Source organism: Sminthopsis crassicaudata, chromosome 1, assembly GCF_048593235.1.
Source record: "Sminthopsis crassicaudata isolate SCR6 chromosome 1, ASM4859323v1, whole genome shotgun sequence".
Taxonomy (NCBI): domain Eukaryota; kingdom Metazoa; phylum Chordata; class Mammalia; order Dasyuromorphia; family Dasyuridae; genus Sminthopsis; species Sminthopsis crassicaudata.
In genome coordinates, this window is record NC_133617.1 from 531,204,182 (window position 1) to 531,227,713 (window position 23,532).

At 32.9% G+C, this 23,532-nt stretch overlaps 1 protein-coding gene across 1 annotated transcript in view; it reads right to left on the reverse strand.

Moving 5' to 3' along the window:
• The window catches only part of SLC24A2 (solute carrier family 24 member 2), a 287,109-nt gene that overhangs the window by 163,071 nt on the left and 100,506 nt on the right, over positions 1-23,532 (reverse strand).

Consider the following 23,532-nt stretch of genomic DNA (forward strand, 5'->3'; position numbering starts at 1 on the left):
ATCTTGGTGATGGCTCTTAATCAAGATAATAACCTTCAGCTCTGAGTCATTTCTTAGCTCACCAAGCCAAATCATCCAGGACCTAAGAGCAAACCAGACATTTAAAACAGAAGTCATAAGAATGAACTTATAAAGGGAAAATAGCTCTTGTTGAAGCAGTATGTTAATAGAATAGTTTGAGTGTAGACCTTCATTCCGGAAGATCTCAATTCAAATACAGGCTCACGAAGTATGATCTTGTGCAAGTCACTTAATATTTCCTCTTATGCAAAATAGAGATAACAATAGAATTTCCATAATGGGGCTATTATGAAGGTAAAATATTTGTAAAATAATTTTCAAAACATAAAGCACAATATAAACATTGTGCTGCTGTTGTATCATTTTAGGTGTGCCTGACTCTTCATGACACCATTTAGGTTTCCTTGGCAAAGATACTAGCGTGATTTTCCATTTCCTTCACCAGCTCATTTTACAGATGAGGAAACTGAGCAAAGTTAGGGTCACATAGCTAGTAAGTATCTAAGGCTGGATTTTAACTCAGGTTTTCTTAACTTTAGGCCTGGTGTTCTATCTACTGCACCCCTTAGCTGCCCTTACATAAACATTGGCTATTGTTAACTCAGAAACATTCAGATATGCTTTATCAGATTTATTAAATCTACTTATCAGACCCTAGTGGTCAAGCTTTGGCTTTAATATTTGAATGGTTTTGTATTTCCATGCTATAACCTAGATTTATTAAACAATTACTCATTTACACATTGCCTTATTCTTCAAAATAATTTGTAAGCCATTGTGTCACCCATTAGCCAAGGGAGCTGGAATTGTTTGGGGATTTTTTTCTTTATATTTGTACTGAGCACCTAGCCTACTGTCTGGTACACATTAGACTGATCCTTATTAAATACTCACTGAGTGAATGACACATTAAAGGAAAAAACAAACAAGCAACTTCTCCTGATTGGATGAGTCACAAAACCAAAGTATCATCATAATAACGTAAGTAGTCAAAGAGCATTATATCTTATATGACTTGAATCTGTCTGGAATTGTTCCATAGCTCCAATTTCTGTTTTATCCCAAAGCACCTTTTCAATTCTAAGAATCCACAGATTTGCCAGGAAACTCAGTGTGTGGATAAAAAATCAGATCCAGTGTGTGTGTGTATGTGTGTATGTATATATATTTTTAAAATTAAACTTCACTTTCACAGATGTCATATTAATTTAGAGTGGCTGGCTGCAGGATTTGTTAGAGACAGGTCATTCTTTAGCAGCAGTTCTTTCTTTAAGAGAACTGTGCTCCTATTATAGACCATTTCATCATTCGATCTAATTTTTTGATGGAGTTTTTAATCTATTTTACTTTGATCATAGGAGTAGAAGGGACATGTCCTATGATACTTACTACACTATTTAATTTGGGAAGTTAGGGAGGATTTGAGGTCAGGGGAAAAGATAAAAGGTGGTAGAAGTTATTTGTTGGGTTGGACAAAGTTATCAATATTTTTTTATGTGAAGATGGAATGGCAAGGAAATTGTTTGACAAAATGTATTGGAATGGGAGAGGTGGGGAGAAAGAGAGGAGAAAAAACACTGATGGCTAATTACTTTATTCCCCTTTATATTCTCAATCTAGGCTAACTGTTTTTCTTCATCACACTGGACACCCATGTTTCATCTCTGAGCTTTTGCACTGGCTGTCCCTCATGCTTGGATTGCACTTCCTTCTCACATCTGCCTCTTAAAATCCTTAGTTTTTTTTTTTTCTTCCAAAAGTCTCCTTTAACTTAAAGACCTTGATGTTTGTCTCCTCCCACTCCTTTTCTTCCCTCATGCATTCTCTTACCCTCTCGACTGTTATGGCTTCTTCTCTCAAATTACTTTTTATTTATTTTGTGTGTATTTTGTACAATTCGCAAATATAATATAATATATGATAAACTGTAATCTCCTTGAAGTCAGATACCATTTGTTTCACTTTCAACTTTGTATCCACACAGTGTCATTGCCTAGCAGATGCTTAATACATGTTTGAATGAAATAGCAGCCAGAATACAGGATAAACTCCTTCATTTACTTATTATTGGAATTTATGTGTGTGTGTGTAAGGACATGTTTATCTTTGTTTTAACATATGTATGTTTTCCAAAGAACATTGTAAAATATGTCCCCCCACTAATTCCCTTGACTTCTTTCACAAAGAAACTCAAATGCTTGTTCACAAAAATTTCTATGTCCTTTAAGAGTTTACTTAAAAATTTTTCCATCTTATATTAAGATTACATGTTGAAAAACACTTTTTAAAGAAATCGTGCTTTTATATTAACTAATCCCTTTTCTTCTTGAAAATAGAAAATCAGTCTTTAAAAAAATCCTGTATGCTTCTTAGTGGTAGGCAGGGGGGCTGTTATTCCCTGATGCTGAAGCATTTTCTTTTACTTGAAATGAATCCTTTTAAAGCTCTGGCACACTTAATTCAAAAATATTAGAGATACCTAACTAGACTTTCCTTAAAAAGAAAGGTCATTTGCTCTGAGGGATGCACCTTTAGACTGTATTTACAATCTAGTAGGATCAGATTGGCAGACACACTGTCTCATAGGAAAGATTCTGACAGATAAGAACTCTCTTTTTTGAAGAATATGCTTGACCCAAACAGTCACAATATATAAATGACATCTCCCTTCCATCCACAATATAATTTCTTTGGCCTAGTTTATGATGGAGATTGAGTTTATACAACTTTTAGAACTGTTCTCAAATGCCTACATTCAGCATGCAAAAATTCTGGGTCTATCTCAAGTCATCCCTAGATTGCCTGTACTGTGGTTTCCTTGTCTCCATTCTTAAACAACAGAACACACAAATGGGGAGGAAAAGAATTACCTCAGAAATATTGATCCTGGAAATAAATAGGAAGAGCTGGTGATTACTTATACTTGGCAAAATAAGACATGTATACACATATTTGAAATAGTGTGGGGAAGATTTTTGTGATACAGAAAGTATCTGTAACCATTTTGGGTTTTATTACTGTTTGTTTGATGATACTTTAAAAGGAGTAGAAAGAGGGCTGGTTTTGGAGTAAGTGAACCTGAGTTTTAATCTTGGCTTTGCTGTGTGATTTTGGATAAGTCATTTAATCTCTCTGGATCTTCTCCCTCATTTGTGAAATAAGAGGTTAGCAAAAGGAGATTTTGAAGTCCCAGTTCTAAATCTATCATACTTAACCATTCTGTATATCGGGTTAGGTGCATGGCATCTACATAAAAGTTTTTGGCCCTATTTTTCTGAATGATTATGCTATTAAAAGATAAAATATGTTTATATTATAGGAAATTATAACATTTTATTTACTCCTGTAAAGTGCTTTTTAACATTTAAAATGTATTGGAAACAGGGGAAAGAAGTCCTTAGGATTCTCAGAGAAAGTGCATCAGCATGCAGTGTTGGCCTTTGAATAAGAAAGACCTGGATTCAAATCCTATTTCAGATAATTATTAGCTGGGTGACTATGGGCAAATCATTTGCTGCCTTTGCTCTTCCATATTTGTTGCTGAACAAAGGTGGAGAAAAATCACACAACTGTTCTGATTGAGTCTATTTTAAATTTATTTACATAATCTCAACTGGACCCTCACTGCTGCTAGGCAGTGCCTTATCAATTATACCCTCCTTTATCAATTCACTCTCACTTTATTTAGTAGCTCTTCCTAAACTTTTCTCCTCAAATCATTCTTAAGTCCCTTTCTTCCAACACACTTAGTTGTGAACCTTTATTCAAATCTTACAGAAAAAAAATTTGAGGCCATTAGCTGTGAGCTACCTCTTCTCTTCTCTTCCTCATGTTATATCACTCATATGTCTTCTGTTAGTCTCTTCTTTTACACAATGAGACAGCTTCATTCCTTACTAAGACTTTATATACTCAAGTGATTCCATTCCAAGCTGTCTCCTCTAACATTTGTCTCCTGTCATTCCCACTCTCTTATTTTCAATCTCCCCTTCTCTACTGACTCATTCCCTATTGTCTATAAACGTACAAATGTCTGTCATCCTGAAATAAAAAAAACAAAACAAACACTCACTTGATCTCTCTATCCTCCCCAATTACAATCCTATCTATATCTTTTCTCTGTGCTAAACTCCTTGAGAAGGACATCTACAAGAAGTGCCTCCACTTTTTCTCTGTCTCTTTGTCTTTGTCTTTCTCTCTGTCTCTCATCTCTCTATTTTCTCTTTCCTTCTCTCCTTAACCTTTTGCAATTCTGCTTCTGATCTTATTCCACCAAAAATACTGACTCCAAAATTGCCAGTGTTTTTTTAGTTGCTAAATCCAATGGTCTTTTTTCTCTTTTCATTCTTCTTGACCCTTTTGTAGGCTTTGACATTTTTGACCAGCCTACCATCCTGGTTGCCCTTTTCTGGATATTTTGTGGCTTATCAATGTCCTTTTAAAATGTGACATCCAGATATGACCAGAACAGTACAGATGTTATCTGATGGAATTGGAGTATATGATATTTCTCTCATCTACTTGTCTATGGAAAAATATAGAGATCCTTTGGGAGTTTAATCAGTGGAAGTTTTCTGGTTTCTTACCTCCCCACCCCCACCCCTGTTTTCACATTTCATCTTCCTTAATGTGGTAACTACATGATTGCATATTTTTTGGTGGCAGGGAGACATTTTTTCCAGATTTTCTCAATTATGTCTTCAAGCAAGAAGAATGAGAATTCATCCCAAAAGAACTGTGCATCTTCCTTTCAGATTGTGATTTTAGTTGGATTCCTTAAGTCTCAACTAAACCCCCACTTTTTCCAGGAAACCTTCCTCAACTACTCTTCATGACAGTGCTTTTCCTCTGCTAATTACCTCCCATTTATCCAGTATATAGTTTGCTTTGCATGTTGTTGCTTGCATGTTGTATTCCCCACTAGTCTTTTTTTTTTCCCCTGAGGCTGGGGTTAAGTGACTTGCCCAGGGTCACATAGCTAGGAAGTGTTAAGTGTCTGAGACCAGATTTGAACTCAAGTCCTGTGCCACTCTAGCTGCCCCGCCCTTAGACTTGAGGGCAAAGAATGTTTTTTGCCCTTTTTTTTAGTATTCCTAGCTCTTAACATGGTACTCGACACAGTTAATAATAAATGTATATTAATAATATTATATTACATACATATTATTATATGTATTATAATTAACAAATGTATATTAACTAATTAATTGGGACAACTTGTGAGAAGAGCTTCACAAAGTGTTCTAAAATATTATGTGATTAAAAGTTAAGTAATGATTTAAATAAAGTGTTCTATGAAAATATATGGAGGAAGAGATCACTGATTTCCATTTTCTCATTTTAAGGATGATGAAACTAAATTCATCTCAGTGAGTTTAGGGAAACAATAGGGAAATGGATAGGGTGGAGAAGAAAACTTAAGAAGTACAAATATTTAAAGGATTTGTTTATTTCTTAAAGGGTCAAAGCATCCAAGTGAAAATGATGCTGGTGCATAGTAAAATTAAAAAGAAAAAAGTATGACTAAACCCAGATCTGAAGAATGACTGGGAATGTGTCTCTTCTTCCCTCATCCTTCCTTCCTATCCAAAGAGAATAACAACAAACTAAGCTATGCCATTAAGGAGCACAAAGAAAGGACATGAGCTTGCAGAAAGACAAAAATAGGAGACTATTTCTGAGACATTAAATGAAATTAAGAAAAGTATTATTTAATTGCATTGGCTAGAGAAGGAAAATGGTAAACATTACTCTATAGATAGAGTAGAAAAATCTAATAAGACAGAACACTCAAAAGACTGGGAGTTTGGGCTATTTTACAAAGTTTTAATTTAAAAAGTATTTTAAAAATCAGATGAGTAGATGTTTTCAAATGGATCTATGAAAAAAAATGTATGCACAAAACTACATTTTAAAGCTTAATCTGCAATGACATTTTCGGTCACTTTCCAGTCAATCAACAAACAAGCCCTGATTTGGGGAGTGTGCTAATTTCTGAGGGATAAATCCTCAAACTGAAAATTTAACAATCGGCTCTAGGAAGGCTGATTTCAGCATGCCCCTGACATGATTTTTATGTTGGATTATGAAGGCAGGAATTTAGAGTCTGCAAGCTTATAGATTTAGTACTGAAGAGACCTCAAAAGGTCATCTGATCCCATCTTCTCATTTAATCTAAAAGGAAACAGGCCCAGAGTAAGCAATTTTTCCAACATCAGGAAATAAAGTAGCAGAACCATTATTCAAAACCAGGTAAAATTAGAGAAGGGACTTTTGTAAGACCTACAAATCAGTAACTTTATTAGGTAATATTTCTATTGACTGGACCTGGTAGTATGTATTCTAGAATACTGTACTCTAAAACATACTTATTATCATTGCTTATGATAAAAACAAGTATTGGTTTATTTGTTTGTTTTTAGACAACTTATTCCTGATAAAATGTCTTAAATTGTTGAATAAGACAATATTTGATAGTAAAAATGTTTGAATGCAAAAAACCCCATTAAAAATCAAGAAGAGATAATTGTGAGGAAAAAATTACAGATTTTTCATTTAACTATCTTTTATAGTAAATATCAATCTCTTTCTAAATAGTTCTAGAGTAAAAAGTTCTGAGTAATAAACAAATCCAGAAGAATTTTGTGAGAATAAATCATATCTTAATAGTCTCCTTCCTTCAGCTAGGAATTTTAATAAATGTGATCTATGATTGTCAAGACCTATCAAAAAATAGCCTGACATTGTTGCCAGAGAATTGGCCTTGGTATAAAAAAATCTTAGGTTCAAATAGACTCTGAATGTGCTGGTTATGGATGTGACCATGCCAAATCATTTAGCTTCTAGAAGCCCCAAACAACTTTCTAAGATGGTTATTAACATGTTAATTGCTGATCTGTAGTGTTGGAGGGAGTTTCTGTAATGGGAGGCTTCTATATTCATGAAATCCTAAATAATAGCTAAAAAGTGGCTCAATAATGCTACAATGAAGCTATGTAGCTGAAAGGGAATTGGAATGTCTGAAATTCAATATGATTTCTTTTTCAACCACTTGACATTTTTATCTAAAACTTGGGAAGCTATTGTTCAAAACATGCAAGCCTAAGTTACTATTTCACTCCTTACAAACAATATTTCATTCAATAACAATTCAACAAACATTAAATATGTACTTATTATAAGTGAAACATTGTATAAGGTGTATGAGGATGCAAAGTTAATGTATTTTCAAGAATCTCACAATTTAATACCAGAGTTCTTGGGTTCTATTGAAAGATTTTTGATCAGCCTATAAACTTTTATGAATGAAAAATTTCCACTAACTTCTAATTGAAAATTAGCATTTCCTTCAATTATTTGAAAATAGTATTCTGAGAAGGATCCCATAGGCTTCACCAGACTGCAAAAGGAGTTCCTGAGATTGAAAAAAAGGTTAAGAAACTCCAATTAATGGGAGGACAAATTATGTACAGAAAGTATGATATTAGATAGACTGTGATTAGGTCAAAGGAGAACCCAGTTAAAATATTCTAAAATTTAAGGAGGAAGAGATCTCTTTTAGCTCAGGAGATAGGGACAAGCTATTAAACATTTCTTTAGTAAATATTTAATAATGCATTCTAAATCTTTGCTAGGAAATAAAATTAAACTCACTAACTAAAATCTAACTTCACCTTTTCCCCTCTTTGGAAAACCTCTTCCAATATAGATACTTTTTTTTATACACATACACATCTATCCATTTATCAATATCTATGTATAGCCACATGTGTATACAATAGAAACTTATATATGTGTATATGTGTAGAAACATACCTATGATGTGTATATGCATATATGATATAAACTTTGAGCTTATTCTCTTCCCTTGTGAAGAAGCCCAACCAGCTATTACAAAGTATAACCAAATCACAGACTATCCTGTTTGTTTAGAGTAATTGTAAGAATAAAATTCTTTATCAACCTCCATTGTTTATCCCTTAAACTTCTGGGAATCTTTAAACAACTTTTGAGATATTGATTAGCATATATTTTGAACAGATCTGGGATCTGTTATACTGGGTATGATTATTCCATCTGGCTCTTCCTTGATCCCTTCCTCTGAGCTACCAAAGACTTCCTTCTCCCCTAAGAAACTTATAAAGGATCTGCTCATGATAAAGATCTTTGCTAAGCCCTTTCCAGGAATAAGCCTGCTATGAGGTACTCTGTCTCTCTCCCTTATAGTATCTTCCCTTTAATGGCATCTTTTCTCCTTATTATAGCTAACTCTGGTGAGTCTGCTAAACTCCTCTGTGGATCTAACCTGCCAGTCAATGGCATACCCAGGCCTCAAGGCATATTCCTTTAATGGATTCTTCCAAACTCCTTTCCTTGATAAGCCTATTGCTCTCCCAGCTCTATTTCATATTTACCACTCCTGATGCCTATTTTACCTTTTCAATTTATTTATAACCTTTTCTCCTAAACGATATCTTTTGGCAAATAGAATGTCCATTGTGAATTTGTCACATGTTTATTTTGAACTAGGAACTGATACTCTGATTTAATCATATATATGTAGGGCAGACAGGTGGCACATTAGATAAGAGCAGTGAGCATGGAATCAGGAAGATCTGAGTTCAATCTAGTTCAGACACTTACTAGCTATGTGATCCCATGAAAGACATTTAACTCTATTTACCTCATTTTCCTCATCTATGTGATAGATGTGTTAGAGAAGGAAATGGCAAACCATTCCAGTATCTTTATGAATAAAACCCCAAATGGAGTCACAATGAGTTGGATAAGAATGAGATGACTCAACAACAACAACAATGTATGTGTATGTGTAATATATATATATATATATATATATATACATATATTTATATATGTATATATATATATATGTCTCTCTCTGTGTATTTTACTACCCCTTATATAGGGGAAGCTTTTACTAATCTCTCTATTTGTCTTCATATTCTCAGGAACAAAACACCATCCTTTGCACACAGAAAGTATTGATGCTTATTGGATTGAATTTGAAAACTTCATTTATACAAATAATTCTTAAATCTAAATAGAATGCCCAACTTTATGCCAATAAATTTGATTAACTGAAATGGAGGCTACACAAAAACATAGGTTGCCCAGATTAACAGAGGAGGAAGTAAATAACTTAAATAGTCCCATGTTAGAAAAAGAAATAGAATAAGTTATTAATCAACTCCCTAGGAAAAAAAATCCCTCAGATCAAATAGATTTACATGTGAATTCTACTAAACATTTAAAGAACAATTAACTCCAATATTATATAAACTATTTGAAAAAATAGGGAATGAAGACTCCTACAAAATTCCTTTTATGACACAGATATGGTACTGATAACTAAACTGGGTAAGACAAAAACAGAGAAAGAAAATTATAGACCAATCTCCCTAATGAATATTGATGCAAAACTCTTAAATAAAATATTAGAAAAGAGATTACAAAAAATCATCCCCAGGATAATACACCATGACCAAGTACGATTTATACCAGGAATGAGGGCGGGTTCAATAATAGTAGAACTATTAGCATAATTGATTATATCAATAACCAAATTAACAAAGACCATATGATCATCTCAACAGATGCAGAAAAAGCATTTGATAAAATACAACACCCATTCCTATTAAAAATACTAGAGAATATAGGAATAAATGGACTCTTCCTTAAAATAGTCAGTAGCATCTATCTATCTAAAACCATCAGTAAACATCATATGTAATGGGGATAAATTGGAACTATTCCCAATAAGATCAAGAGTGAAACAAGGTTGATCATTATCACCATTACTATTCAATATTGTATTAGAGATGCTAGCTTTGTCAATAAGAGAAGAAAAAGAGATTAAAGGAATTAAAGTAAGTAATGAGGAAACTAAATCATCACTCTTTGCAGATGATATAATGATATACTTAGAGAACCCCAGAGAATCAACTTAAAAGCTATAAGAAATAATCCATAACTTTACCAAAGTTGCAGGATACAAAATAAATCCACATAACTCATCAAAATTTTTATACATCACTAACAAAATCCAATAGCAAGAGATATAAAGAGAAATTCCATTTAAAATAACTGTCGTTAGTATAAAATATTTGGGAATCCATTTGCCAAGGGAAAATAAGGAACTATGTGAGCAAAACTACAAAACACTTTCCATACAAATAAAGTCAGATCTAAACAACTGGAAAAATATTAAGTGCTCTTGGATAGGTCAAGCAAATATAATAAAGATAACAATATTACCTAAACTAATCTCTTTATTTAGTGCTATACCAATCAGGCTCCCAAAAAACTATTTTAATGACCTAGAAAAAACAACAACAAAATTCATCTGGAAGAACAAAAGGTCAAAACTTTTAAGGGAACTAATGAAAAAAAAATCAAATGAAGGTGGCCTAGCTGTACCAGATCTAAAATTATACTATAAGGCAATGGTCACCAAAACCATTTGGTATTGGCTAAGAAACAGACTAATTGATCAGTGGAATAGGTTAGGTTCACAGGGTAAGATAGTGAATAAAAATAGCAATCTAGTGTTTGACAAAACCAAAGACTCCAGCTTTGGGGATAAGAATTCACTATTTGACAAAAACTGCTGGGAAAATTGGAAATTAGCATGGGAGAAACTAGGCATTAACCCACACTTAACACCATACACCAAGATAAGGTCAAAATGGGTTCATGATCTAAACATAAAGAATGAGATTATAAATAAATTAGAAGAAAATAGGATAGTTTACATCTCAGACCTGTGGAGGAGGGAGGAATTTGTGACCAAAGAAGAACTAGAGATCATTATTTATCACAAAATAATTTATTATATTAAGTTAAAAAGTTTTTGCACAAACAAAACTAATGCAGACAAGATTAGAAAGTAATAAACTGGGAAAACATTTTTATATTTAAAGGCTCTGATAAAGGCCTCATTTCCAAATTGCATAGAGAATTGACTCAAATTTATAAGAAATCAAGGTACTCTCCAACTGATAAATGGTCAAAGAATATGAATAGGCAATTTTCAGATGAAGAAATGGAAACTATTTCTAGTCACATGAAAAGGTGCTCAAATCACTATTGATAAGACAATTGCAAATTAAGACAACTCTGAGATACCACTACACACCTGTCAGATTGGCTAAGATGACAGGAAAAGATAATAACAAATGTTGGAGGGGATGTGGGAAAACTGGAACACCGATACATTGTTGGTGGAATTGTGAATGAATCCAACCATTCTGGAGAGCAATTTGGAAATATGCTCAAAAAGTTATCAAACTGTGCATACCTTTTGACCCAGCAGTGTTTCTACTGGGCTTATATCCCAAAGAGATCTTAAAGAAGGGAAAGGAACCCACATGTGCAAAAATGTTTGTGGCAGCCCTTTTTGTAGTGGAAGAATCTAGAAACTGAGTGGATGCCCATCAGTTGGAGAATGGTCGGGTAAATTGTGGTATATGAATGTTATGGAATATTATTGTTCTGTAAGAAAGGACCAACAGGATGATTTCAGAGAGACCTGGAGAGATTTACATGAATTGATGCTAAGTGAAGTGATCAGAACCAGAAGATCGTTATACATGGCAACAACAAAATTATATGATGATCAATTTTGATGGATGTGGCTCTCTTCAACAATGAGATGATTCAAACTAGTTCCAATTGTTGAATAATGAAGAGTCAGTTGCACCCAGAAAGAGAACTATGGGAAATGAGTGTGGACCACAACATAGCATTTCCATTCTTTCTGTTATGGTTTGTTTGCATTTTTGTTTTCCTTCTTGGATTTTTTTTCTTTCTAGATCCAGTTTTTCTTGTGCAGCAATATAATTGTATAAGTATGTATACATATATTGGATTTAACATATACTTAACATATTTGACATGTATTGGACTACCTGCCATCTGGGGGATGGGGTGGGGGAAGGAGAGGAAAAGTTGGAACAGAAGGTTATGCAAGGGTCAATGTTGAAAAATTACCCATGCATATGTTTTGTAAATAAAAAGCTATAATAAAAAATTTAAAAATTAAAAATAAAATAAAATAAATCTATACAGAATGAGGCAATATTTGATGCAATTCTTGAAGAAGAAAAAAATTCAACAGGTGAAATCTGCACAAGTGAATAGAGATAGAATGAGACTAAGAAATAGCTGAGAATTTAATCTGGCTAGAATGTAGAGAGTCTAAAGAAGAATGATATGGAATTAGATGAAATCAGACTATGGATAGTCTTAAATACCTGACAAAGAGGTTTATATTTTATGAGCATTCAAGATTTTTGAAAAAAAATATGATCAGAGATATCTCTTAGGAAGAAGAATTATTGTTCTGGAAGTGGTAACAGAGTCTTGTTGACCCATCTACACTATTCCTTCAGATTCCCTGAAAGTTACAGCATGTATAAATTGGCTGGCTAGCTAGATTAGCCTTAGGGGTGCAGTTGGCAGCCTTGTAATGGAATGGTGTCAACTAGCCTACATAGAAACTGAAACTATGACCTTGGCCTCATTAATATTTTGTTCTTGAAAGTAGGCATTGACAGCCACTGGACATCAGGCCAACTTTTTGTAGAATACAAGCCTGATATACATAGGGAAAATATTTCACTATTAAAAAGTCATTAAAAAAATCAACTTCCATTTTCTTGGTGATATAATAATATAATAATAACTAAAATTTATATAGCACTTTCTATGTGCCCTGCACTGGGCTGAGCTCTTTACAAATGTTATCTTACTTGATCTTCACAACAGCCAAAGTAAGAGCTATATTTTCTCTCATTTTGCTGATGAGGAAACTGAGGCAAACAGAAGTTAAGTAACTTGGGTCACACAGCTAGTAAGCTTTAGAGGTCATGTTTGAAAGGCCCAAAGTGCTATTCATTGAGCTACTTGGCTGTGGTGATGCAGACAGTACAGTTATATAAATGTAGAGTTTGAGTCAGAATGTTTCAGAAAGATCATGTAATAATCTAATATCCTTATTTTATAGGGGAAATTGAAATCTAAGGGAAGAAGTAATTTCCTTAAGGTCAGACAATGACTTCTTGACCTTGGCAAAGACTTAATACCTAAGCAAAATAACATTGCATTTCAACACTGCTTCCCTAATATGGTGCAATGGATAAGTTGCCAAGCCTGGAGTTAGGAAGAGTCATTTTTCTAAGTTCAAATCCTGCCTCAGACATTTACTAGCTGTGTGACCTTGACCAAGTCACTGAACCCTGCTCATCTCAATTTCCTCATTTATTAAAATGAACTAGAGAAGGAAATGGCATACCACTCCAGTATCTTTTCCAAGAAAACCCCAACTGAGGTCATGAGGAAACAGATACAATTCAAACAACGCTACTCACTCATAATTTTGCAAGGAATGCAATTTGTAAAAACCAAAATGTTATATAAATCTGAACTGCTATTATTATTGAAACAATAATTGATTTGGGTTAATGTGGATACTCTTTCTTTGACAGCAATCATGACTATCTTAGTAGATAGATAATGAAAGTTGCTGTGTTAATCAGTTAATCAGTCAATCAACTTTGTAGCCAGCCTGGTGATAAGCCTTTTTAAAGACTCATAATCTAATGACAAACATGAAGTCCATTACAACATCCATATTAAACCCATCCTTTGTCTTGCTCTATATCTTGCCACTGGACCCAGATGATTCTGGGGGAGAAAGTGAGGTAGATGACCTTTTATAGCCCTTCCTCACTTAAATCCAATTCACTTGCATGTTATAGTATCACCTCCCTGATATCATGGTCCTCTTTGAAAAGAAAGAACAAACAACAACAACAACAACAACATCCTTTATATAAAATATGCAATAAAATGATAATTAGTTCAGGCAACACAAGCAAATGATACAGACGATATAGAGGCTTAAAATGATGTGCTAAATAATGAGTTTGATAAAGAATAAATCACAGAAACAATAATACATGAAATAGAATAATAACTATGAAAAACATGCAAAAACTAGTGAGATATATTAAAAGCAGTCCTCAGAGGAGGGAAAAAATCTCTGAAGACATACATGAAGAAAAAGAAAAAGATAAAGGACACATAAAGAAAGATACCATCTGCATCTAAAGAAAAAAACTGATAGATGTTAGAGTGACTTTCCATGTATATAAATGGCCTAATAGTGTCTAATGGTAGCCATCTGGGAAGAAGAAAGAAAAGAAGAATAAAGAAATTTGCATAACTTTATTATACATTTAAAAGAATAGCAAGTTGCACACAATAGATTTTCAGTTACATGTGCAATCATCTTTCAAAAAAATAAATTGATATAAAAATTTTTGTTTTGTTGCATAAATAAAAAAAAGAAAAAATATTTATAGAACTGAGGCAATTTTAAAACTAGAAAATAAGGTTTAAAAAAGCACAAAGGAGGAAATCCTAAAATTAGAGAAATACATAAAATTGAAAATAAAAAAGACTGCCAAAATGATCACTGAATAATACTATACTTTCTTTTTATAATCTCATCACCACCTAAGAGTTTAACTATCTAGATAGCACTCATATTTGTGTGTTTGTGTATATATGCATGTATCTATGAGTGGAGGGTTTTGTAAGACATACAGCATGTGTTGAATTTGAGATGTCTCTGGAACATCTAGTGTGAAATGTCAAACAGGCTTAGGGGAGAAATCCCACTGGGGTAGAGAAAAGCACATCAATGAATTGTTTAAAAAAACATACACAGAAGAAAGTTTAGAAGGGACACAGATAAGTATGGAAGTTTTATTATCATGTTAGATTTAATACGTCCCTTGCAAAAAAAGGTCACAATTTCATATACAACTTTCTCTTATTCTTTTTATCCTTGGGTTCTTGATTGCCGATGTGTGTTATATTCATAATAAAAATGATAATTAAAATGTATTCCATAATTACAACAATATAAATGGAAAAACAAACAAACAAACAAAAGACATTTAATTCTGTAATCATCTTGACCAAATTTGGCTCCAAAGAACTGAGAAAATGAAGCTCTTTCTTTTCATTACAGGGGATGGTACAATCTGTAATAAATTACTTGGTCAGACTTGGTTAATGTGTTTATTGACTTTGTTGAAACTATTTCATTTCCTTCCTTTCTAATTTTTATTAGAAGGGATAGGGTTGTTTTTTTTTTTTTTTTTTTTTTTTTTGATAGGGATGGATATGCAAGGGAAATATATAGTCTGAAATTAATGTAATATAAAAATAAATGTTATCAATTTTTCAAAAAGGAAAAAAATAAGAAAAAAGTTACTGTGTATAAGAGACTGCTCTATATACTAGAATTTGAAATGTTTATGGGAGCAGAATCAGGTAGTTTGATAGGAGTCTGCAGTTGGCAGAGAAATTAGGACTGGGGTTGAGATTCATCAATGTAGAGATAATAATTGAACCCATGGGAACAGATGAGAACACACCAAGAGAGATTATTTCTTCTTTAGGATGCAGTTATTTTTAGAATGTGATTCATTTAAATGGGTAGATACTGAAGAGAAGGAAATGTTTTTAAGTGGTTTTTTAACTCTTAAATCTCTAGTTGTTTTTACATACTTTTCCTTAGACACCCATTCTTTCTCTCTTCACATAAAAATCTCTTCTTTAGCAACATTTTTGCTCCTCAGCAAGAATACTTCAAAACCTTTCTGTCCTCTGCAGCCAAAGTCCTGAAAAATCATGTACTATATGGGTGTGTTGGGGGGGAAAAAAACCAAAACTCCCCAACATAGGAAGATTAGAAATTCAGGCTTCTAGATTTTAGCTCAAATTTTGTTGTTAAATAACTTTATGATTTGAAATATCAGTTTCTATCTTTATAAAATGAAGGATTATGTGATCTCTAAAATTCAAATTATTCTATGGTTCTATGCTACTGGTTTCTGACCTAATATGAGATCAAAGTTCAGCATTAAGGGTATTGACAGAGGGAAAATGCCCAGTAAATGTTGTATTAATCGGAAATAGGATTGATATGAACAGATTTCTGATCCTTTGGACTAGTCGGGCTCTGAATAGATTATCAATACTTACATATGATTCTATGAAATTACTTGCAGAAATATTTGATTTTAAAAATCACTATAGAACATTCTAGCTTCTCTTTCAAAGAAATATAGTAAGATGATATAACCTAAATTGGACATTTTTTTTCAGTGAGATTTTCTTCATTTACATATATACTTCATTTATATATACACTATAAATTCACCAACCCAAAGCACACTACATATGATTTAAAATAGTTTATCTCTGTTCCATGAATCTATCATCATTAATTATTCAAATATCTTTGTATATTATATTTTGACTTGTACAGTGTGCCTGAAAACCATTTAACATAAAAGACTACTCCTATGTAAGTCATTCTATATGGTCTTGAACTTGAGAACATGGGAAAAAGTCATGATTATTTTTGAAACAGTAATGCCCAGTGATGTATATTGTTTTCAAATAATCTACAAATAAGACTAAAACATAAGAACAAATGAATTTCATGATGAAGCTATCATCTAAATCCTTCTTGAACCTGTTAATATTTTTTGTTCAAATAAGCCTTTGATTAAGGCTATTGGGAAGGGGGGAGTATCAAAGCTATGATTCCATCATAAGGAACTCCCACTTTATCAATGCAGATTAGCATTGAGAAATTATGTGACTTGCCCAAAGATGCCCAGCCAGTTCATCTGTATGTTTATGTGTGTATCACATGTTTTACATGTATGTATATATAATGTCATATGTATGACATTAAAATATGTATGTATATATGTCAGAAGAAGAAGACAAGAAGAAAAGAAAGTATAGTAAGTACTTATTATGTGTCAGGCACTGTGCCAAATATTTACAAATATTATTTCACTGGATCTTCACAACTATACTTACCTACCAGAAGAGGATGCAAGCAAACTAATCCCTACTGTTACCTATTGACTTAGAAAACTCCAACTTAACATTATCTAGGTTATATTATATCTTTATTAATTTTACTAAACATTTCCTAAATTACATTTTAATCCGGTTAGGGTCCCACTCAATAACTGTTTGGGACTTCATGAATTTGACACTTCTGCCCTAAGGCAACTAGGTTGCTGAGTGGGTAAAACCCTGATCTTGGAATCAGGAAGTTTTTCAGTTCTGTCTGACTCTGTGACTCTATTTGAGATTTTCTTGGCAAAGATATTGAAGTGATTTTCTATTTCCTTCTTTAGCTCATTTTGTAGACAAGATAGTAAGTATTTGAAGCTAGAGAACACCTGAGTTCAAATCTGGTCTCAGACATTTATTATCTGTGAGATTCTGGGCAGGTCACTTAAACTCTGTTTGCCCTAATCCATTGGAGAAGCAAATGGCAAACCACTCTGGTATCTGCCAGGAAAATCCTATGAACAGTATTGATGTGCTACAGTCCTTAGGGTCACAAAGAGTTGAACATTACTGAATGACTGAACAACAATAAACCATAGGTCAATGCAATATTCTGACTGCGAAGCAGGGATGTGGGGGAAGACAGGTCAGATTATTGTAGGGTCAAGAAAAGCCAAGGCAGAAGGTTAGTCATATCATTACCAACTAATGTTTAATTAATTAAATCTTTGGAACATCAGAACTAGCTTCAGCAAATGCCTATCCTCTCTTTTAGCTACTTCTAAAATGAAGAGATTTCTTTCTCATTAAGCCCTTGATATTTCTGCCATCCTCTATAAAGGATTCTGTCTAATCATCATCAAATAACATTTATGAAATTAAGCACACATATGCAATTTCTCAGCAGTTCTAAGGCTAAAAAGGCTAGTCTGAAAAGATCGACTACAAAATATTAAAGTGCAAAGTAATATCATTTATTTAGGCTTTTGGGACACAACTTAGTAATTCCAATGCATGACAAAATTATCATAGCTTCATCTTAAGTAACCACGTCATTGCTATATTATTGCAAATCTTACTTCCATAGATTCTGTTTTCTTATTTGGTTCCTCTTCTCATGTATAAGTTATATGCTTCTTTTAAAAAATCCACCAGGCAAAAAAAGAGTTAACAATAGTATATTGGATAGAGAGAGAAAACCTTGGAAAATAGGAAGATGCTGGGTTTAGGTCCTGCCTCTGATAAATACTGGCTGTGTGACCTTAGGCAAATCCTTTAATTGTTCAGTGTTCTAGACATCTTTCTAGGATTATAAATTGCAGAGCAGCTATTGATCAAAACTGGTAGAATTTCCTTATAGCAATAAAATTACAACTTAAGTTCTGCCCTCCAGTGCAAAAAAACCTAAATGAAGGTGATTGTTTAAATGATGAAATGATTCTTCTACAAGGGATTTTCTATAGGAGATTCTTTTAATTGGTGAGATCAATTTATATATATATATATGTATATATATATATAAAAGCATAAATATGTATATTCACATATATGATCATTCTCATATATGATCAGTTTTTATATATGTATATATGATGTATCTTTCTAGGAAAATATTTCTTTGAGAAAGATATGTATTTATTTATAATCTTTATCACCTTTCAGGCATTCATTCTTGACAGTACTTAATCTGCTTAAGTATAGCTTTGCTGACATTTCAGTTTAGAGAATCGCAGAGTTGAAAGCAGACTTAGAAATATCATCCAATTCAGCCTTCTCATTTGTATGTAGCTAAGCTCTTAGAAATACAGAGTCTCCCACACCTTCTTCTTAGGGGAATTTCAGGGAGAACAAAACTTAAATTCTTCTGAGGAAGGTCTTTCTATTTGAAGCAAAGGTTTAGAGTTTGGAATGGACCAAGAAAATAGGATGGGGAAACTGGAAAGCTTCCCAGCACCTCCTGAGGCAGGAATTTATAGTATGGCTTGATTTATTTAGTTTGTAATAAATTCCCATACTAAAATATAAATGATAAAACATCTTTCATGGCTCAATTGGAATTGTTTTAAAATTATCTGTCAAAACTATTATCTTTCCCCAGTTGCACACAATTGACTATGCTTCCAATTTAAACAATTTTTTTCTTCCCAGCGCTTCTAAATATTTTGTCTTTTATTCCAATCACATGCAAATGAAATATCTGGGGTCTTTTTACTTCTCCCAGCTAACATATAAAGCAACTAAAGATAGTTTAGGAACTGTCCAAGGTTTGTCAGAAAACATATATAAAAGCTTCTAATCAAACTAGATTTTCTGGTCCTCAGCTTTTTCAAGTAATGAGGTTGCATTCACAGTTATAAAGGTAGGCTCTTTTATGCTGATCAGAGTTCTCTTCTGAAAGAGAAAATATAAGGGAATTAAGAACCTGGTAGGGATTACATTTTCCTATATTTTCTACCTCTCACTGGAACATCATGTACCTGAAATTAAATGAGTACTTTCTCTTCTGTAATAGGTTCTGCATCCCCACCTACCCCCTAGGACTACTGAAAAAACATTAAATTTAGTACAAAGTAGTACATCTTGTTTTTCCTTTCTCCTCCCTTTCAGGTTATATAATTCTGTACTTTTCATGACTTCAGATAGCACAATACTCCATAAAGACTTTGTTCTTTGTCCAAGATATTAAAGCACAATGTGCCAACCATCATGGTGCTATTTATTTTACACATCAATATATAATATAATAAACAACAAAACACACAACATAATAAAATAAACAACAGCTACAATAAAATAAACAATAACATTAACTCTAACTTCAATAGATTCTAAATACAAATTGCTTAATGGAAACAAATAAAGGAAGATTAGGTCATCTTCCATATGTGTAATTTAGCTTTCATTTTTTAGTTAATTGAGTCTTTGGTTATTAACTGTTAGTGTCTCTACTAAGCTCTGAGATAAATGAGTAACTAATTTTCTTTTAAAAATGTCCCTTACTTCCTAGAATGTGAAACCCTAGAGAAGTCTTTGACTGCATTCCAGTGATACCAACCCTCTCTTTGGAAGCTGAGATCTTAACTCACTCCCAGTCAGAATTGTGTATTTTTGTTCTATTCCAATCTTTGTAAATTCTTTGATTTGTGTTTAACTTTTATTTTAACAGAAAAGTTTACTAGTTAAATGTGATCTTTTTATAGGGAGGAAGGGCAGTAACAAGTATTTGGTAGAAGGAAACCTAGCTGGTAATAGTCAAATAAGTATTAAAGCAATCATGGAAAATTTCTTTTATTTCAAATCTCTCATATCCTTAGTCTAGAGATATTTGATGGGATAGATATCATTCTAGCTCCAAATCCTTTTTTTTTTTTGTAGATAAGAGAAAGAAAAGAATAAAGGACAGTTCCAATTATCTTAAGTCCTGCCTGCTCATTTTCCTCTAGACTGCTGATGATACTTATATGGTCCTCCTCTTCCTCCTCTCTGTACAGATAGAAATTGAAGCCTCACTTGGACATAGGGTGGGTTAGATTCCAGGTCAGATATCTCTTAATGGTATTTATGGGTTGGTCTTATTTATATTGCAAAAAATTTCTCACATATATCCTATATTATTATAAATTTTCATGTTTCCTTCATAGTAACAACAACTAATGCTATGCTTTGTACTTTCCATTATTCTTCTCTCTCTGCCACCATCAGAGTCTACCCATATGCATCTGCCATCATTTGAGGGCAGAGTTTCTATATGGGATATTTCAGATCTTTAAGACTCTTGGCATCCCCATAAAGCCTATACCATGTACTCAATCTTAGTCTGATATAAAATATCAAAACATTGTGATTACCTAGTTTAATGAATTAAAAACCCAATTTTCTTATTAATGTATTACATGTTGTAGGTGCTTGTCCCTGAAGCTGGGCAGTAAGGAAAAAGCTTCTCTTTCTTTCTGTTAATGGTATTGGAAAAGGTCAGTTGGGAGAAGAACAGTCATAGAAAGTCACAAAAATACTCTCAATTTCACATAAACTTATAAAAGACATTTCTCAATAAATTTATGTCATTATAGGAATATCTTTGTTTACCATTACTCACAGTGTTTCAGTCACAATCCACTACAAGAAAAACCATCTTATCTAGCATATTAGCATGATTACAATAACAATTATTTTTCTTAATAACTAACATTTGACAGATGTAGCTCTTTTCAACTGCAAGGTGATTCAGGCCAGTTCCAATGATGTTGTGTTGAAGAGAGCCATCTGCATTTAGAGAGAGGACTGAGGGAACTATGTGTGGGTCCCAATATAGTATTTTCACTTTTTAATTGCTGTTTGCTTCTATTTTGTTTTCCTTTCTTGATTTTTTTTTTGTGCAGCTTGATAATTGTAGAAATATGTATAGAAGAATTGTACATGTTTAACATAAATTGGATTACTTGCTGTCTAGGGGAAGGAGTGGAGGAAAGGGAGGGAAAACACAAGGTTTTCTGAGGGTGAATTTGAAAACTATTTATGCATATGTTTTGAAAATAAAAAGCTTTAATAAAAAATAAGACACAAAATTAACATTTATATACTATTTTTAAGCATTCTCTTATTTGTTACTCATTATGAACTTATGAAAAAATCTTAACTTTTTACAGATAGACTGAAGCTCAGAACAGTTCAGTGAATTGTTCATGGCTACATACGTAATAAACATTTTAGATGATCTTCAAACCCTCATTTCTCTAGAGCAGTGGTTACAAATTCAAATAGGAACAGCTCTAGCCACTTATTAACTTAGAAAACTACAAATTAACATTAACTGTGTTGTGTTGTATTGTATTGACACACACATACACAAATTTAAATAATTCCCGAGTATATTTTAATCTGGTTCAGGCCTAATTCTGAAGCCTGTAGTTTGATACCTCTGCACTCTTAAGTACTGAGTAAATTAATAATTAAAAATAATTTACCTTTTGACTGTAACATATAATCTTTTTGTTAGGAACAGAAAGCTCTATTTCTGATACTCTAAAAGTAAATGTTAGTGAATATGGCAAACTTGACACATTCAAAGCAGAATTCATAATATATACCCCAAAATCCTTCCTTCTTTTGAATTTCCCTATTACTGTCTAAGGTATTATCATTTTCCCAGTCACCCAAGTTCACAGCATCAACATCATTCCCAGATCCTTGTTCTCACTGATTTTGGCATGTCTAATTCATTGCCATCTTGTGATTTGTGTATTTACAACATTTCTTATATATATCCAATTCTCTCCACTCACACAGCTACAAACCTAATTCTGACTTTCATCACCTCTCACCTGTATTATTACAATAGCTCTTTAACTCATCTCACTGCTCAAGTCTCTCTCTCTACTCCAAACAGTGATTTTTTAAAGAGTTAAATCCAAGGAGTTAGGTGACACAGTGGATACAGTAGTAGGCCTGAAGTCAGAAATATCTGAATTCAAATTAAAATTCACACATTTGACAGCTGTATGATCCTGGGCAAATCCCTTTATACTGTTTGCCTTAGTTTCCTTAGTTTCCTAAAATGAACTGGAGAAGAAAATGGCAAATCACTCCAATATCTTTGCCAAGAAAACACCAAATGGAGTCATAGTCAGTTGCAAACTAAAATGATTGAATAACAACAACAACAAAGTCAGACTAAATTATTGCTCAGTGAGCTTTAATGGGTCCATAACATTTCTAAGATCAAATATAAAATCCTCTGTTTAGCATTGAAAACTCTTTATAACCTAGCTTCTTCCTATCTTTCCAGTTTCCTTCCCCTCTCTCCCTCCCTCTCTCCCTTCCTTCCTTTTCCTTCCCTTTTTTGGGGGAGATGGGGGTTTGAGCCATATATGTTATCAAGGATGTTTTGTTTTAACTCTCTCTTTACTTTCAAAATCATACTTAATTTTATTTAAGAGAGATAATGGACTTAATAAGTAGAACTATAACTAGCTTAGAGTGCCTCCTGAGAAATACTATGTCTTATATTAATTGCTCTTGATAACATTGCATTAGTGGTATGTTTTAAGTACAGAACAGTTTTCTGTATGAACATCAAATTTTCTAGAATTCTTATTATGAATTGGTCTACTTAACATATTTGTAGTACATGAGTAATGTCAGTGTAAAAATGAATTGAAAGTTTTGTGATAATAAAGGCAGTAGAAGTGTTATAGTTTTATCAATCATCTTATTCAAGAATGATCAAATCAATAACAAGATACTCTTCATACCCTTTAGCCTTTTTGACATACTTGTTTTCTTTCTGAGACAATATTCTTATAAGTGCTTATAAATTTTTTATGAGTGATGCAAGCCATGCATAAAATATGACAACATATAATTGACCTATATTTATATGGTTGCTTTGGGGATGATTTCAGTTAAGAAAGGTGGGATCAGACCTCTTGTTTGTGAAATGTTAGCGAAATATTTTGCTATGAGCTATAACTATGAATCTTATCTAGCTCTGTTACTTCCTAGTTTTGCAAAGAAGTGAGTTTCAGTAATTTTCTTTGAGAAACTATTGTCATTTGTTAGTATTAGCAGTATGCAAGCTTTTATGTCTCATCTGCATCAACC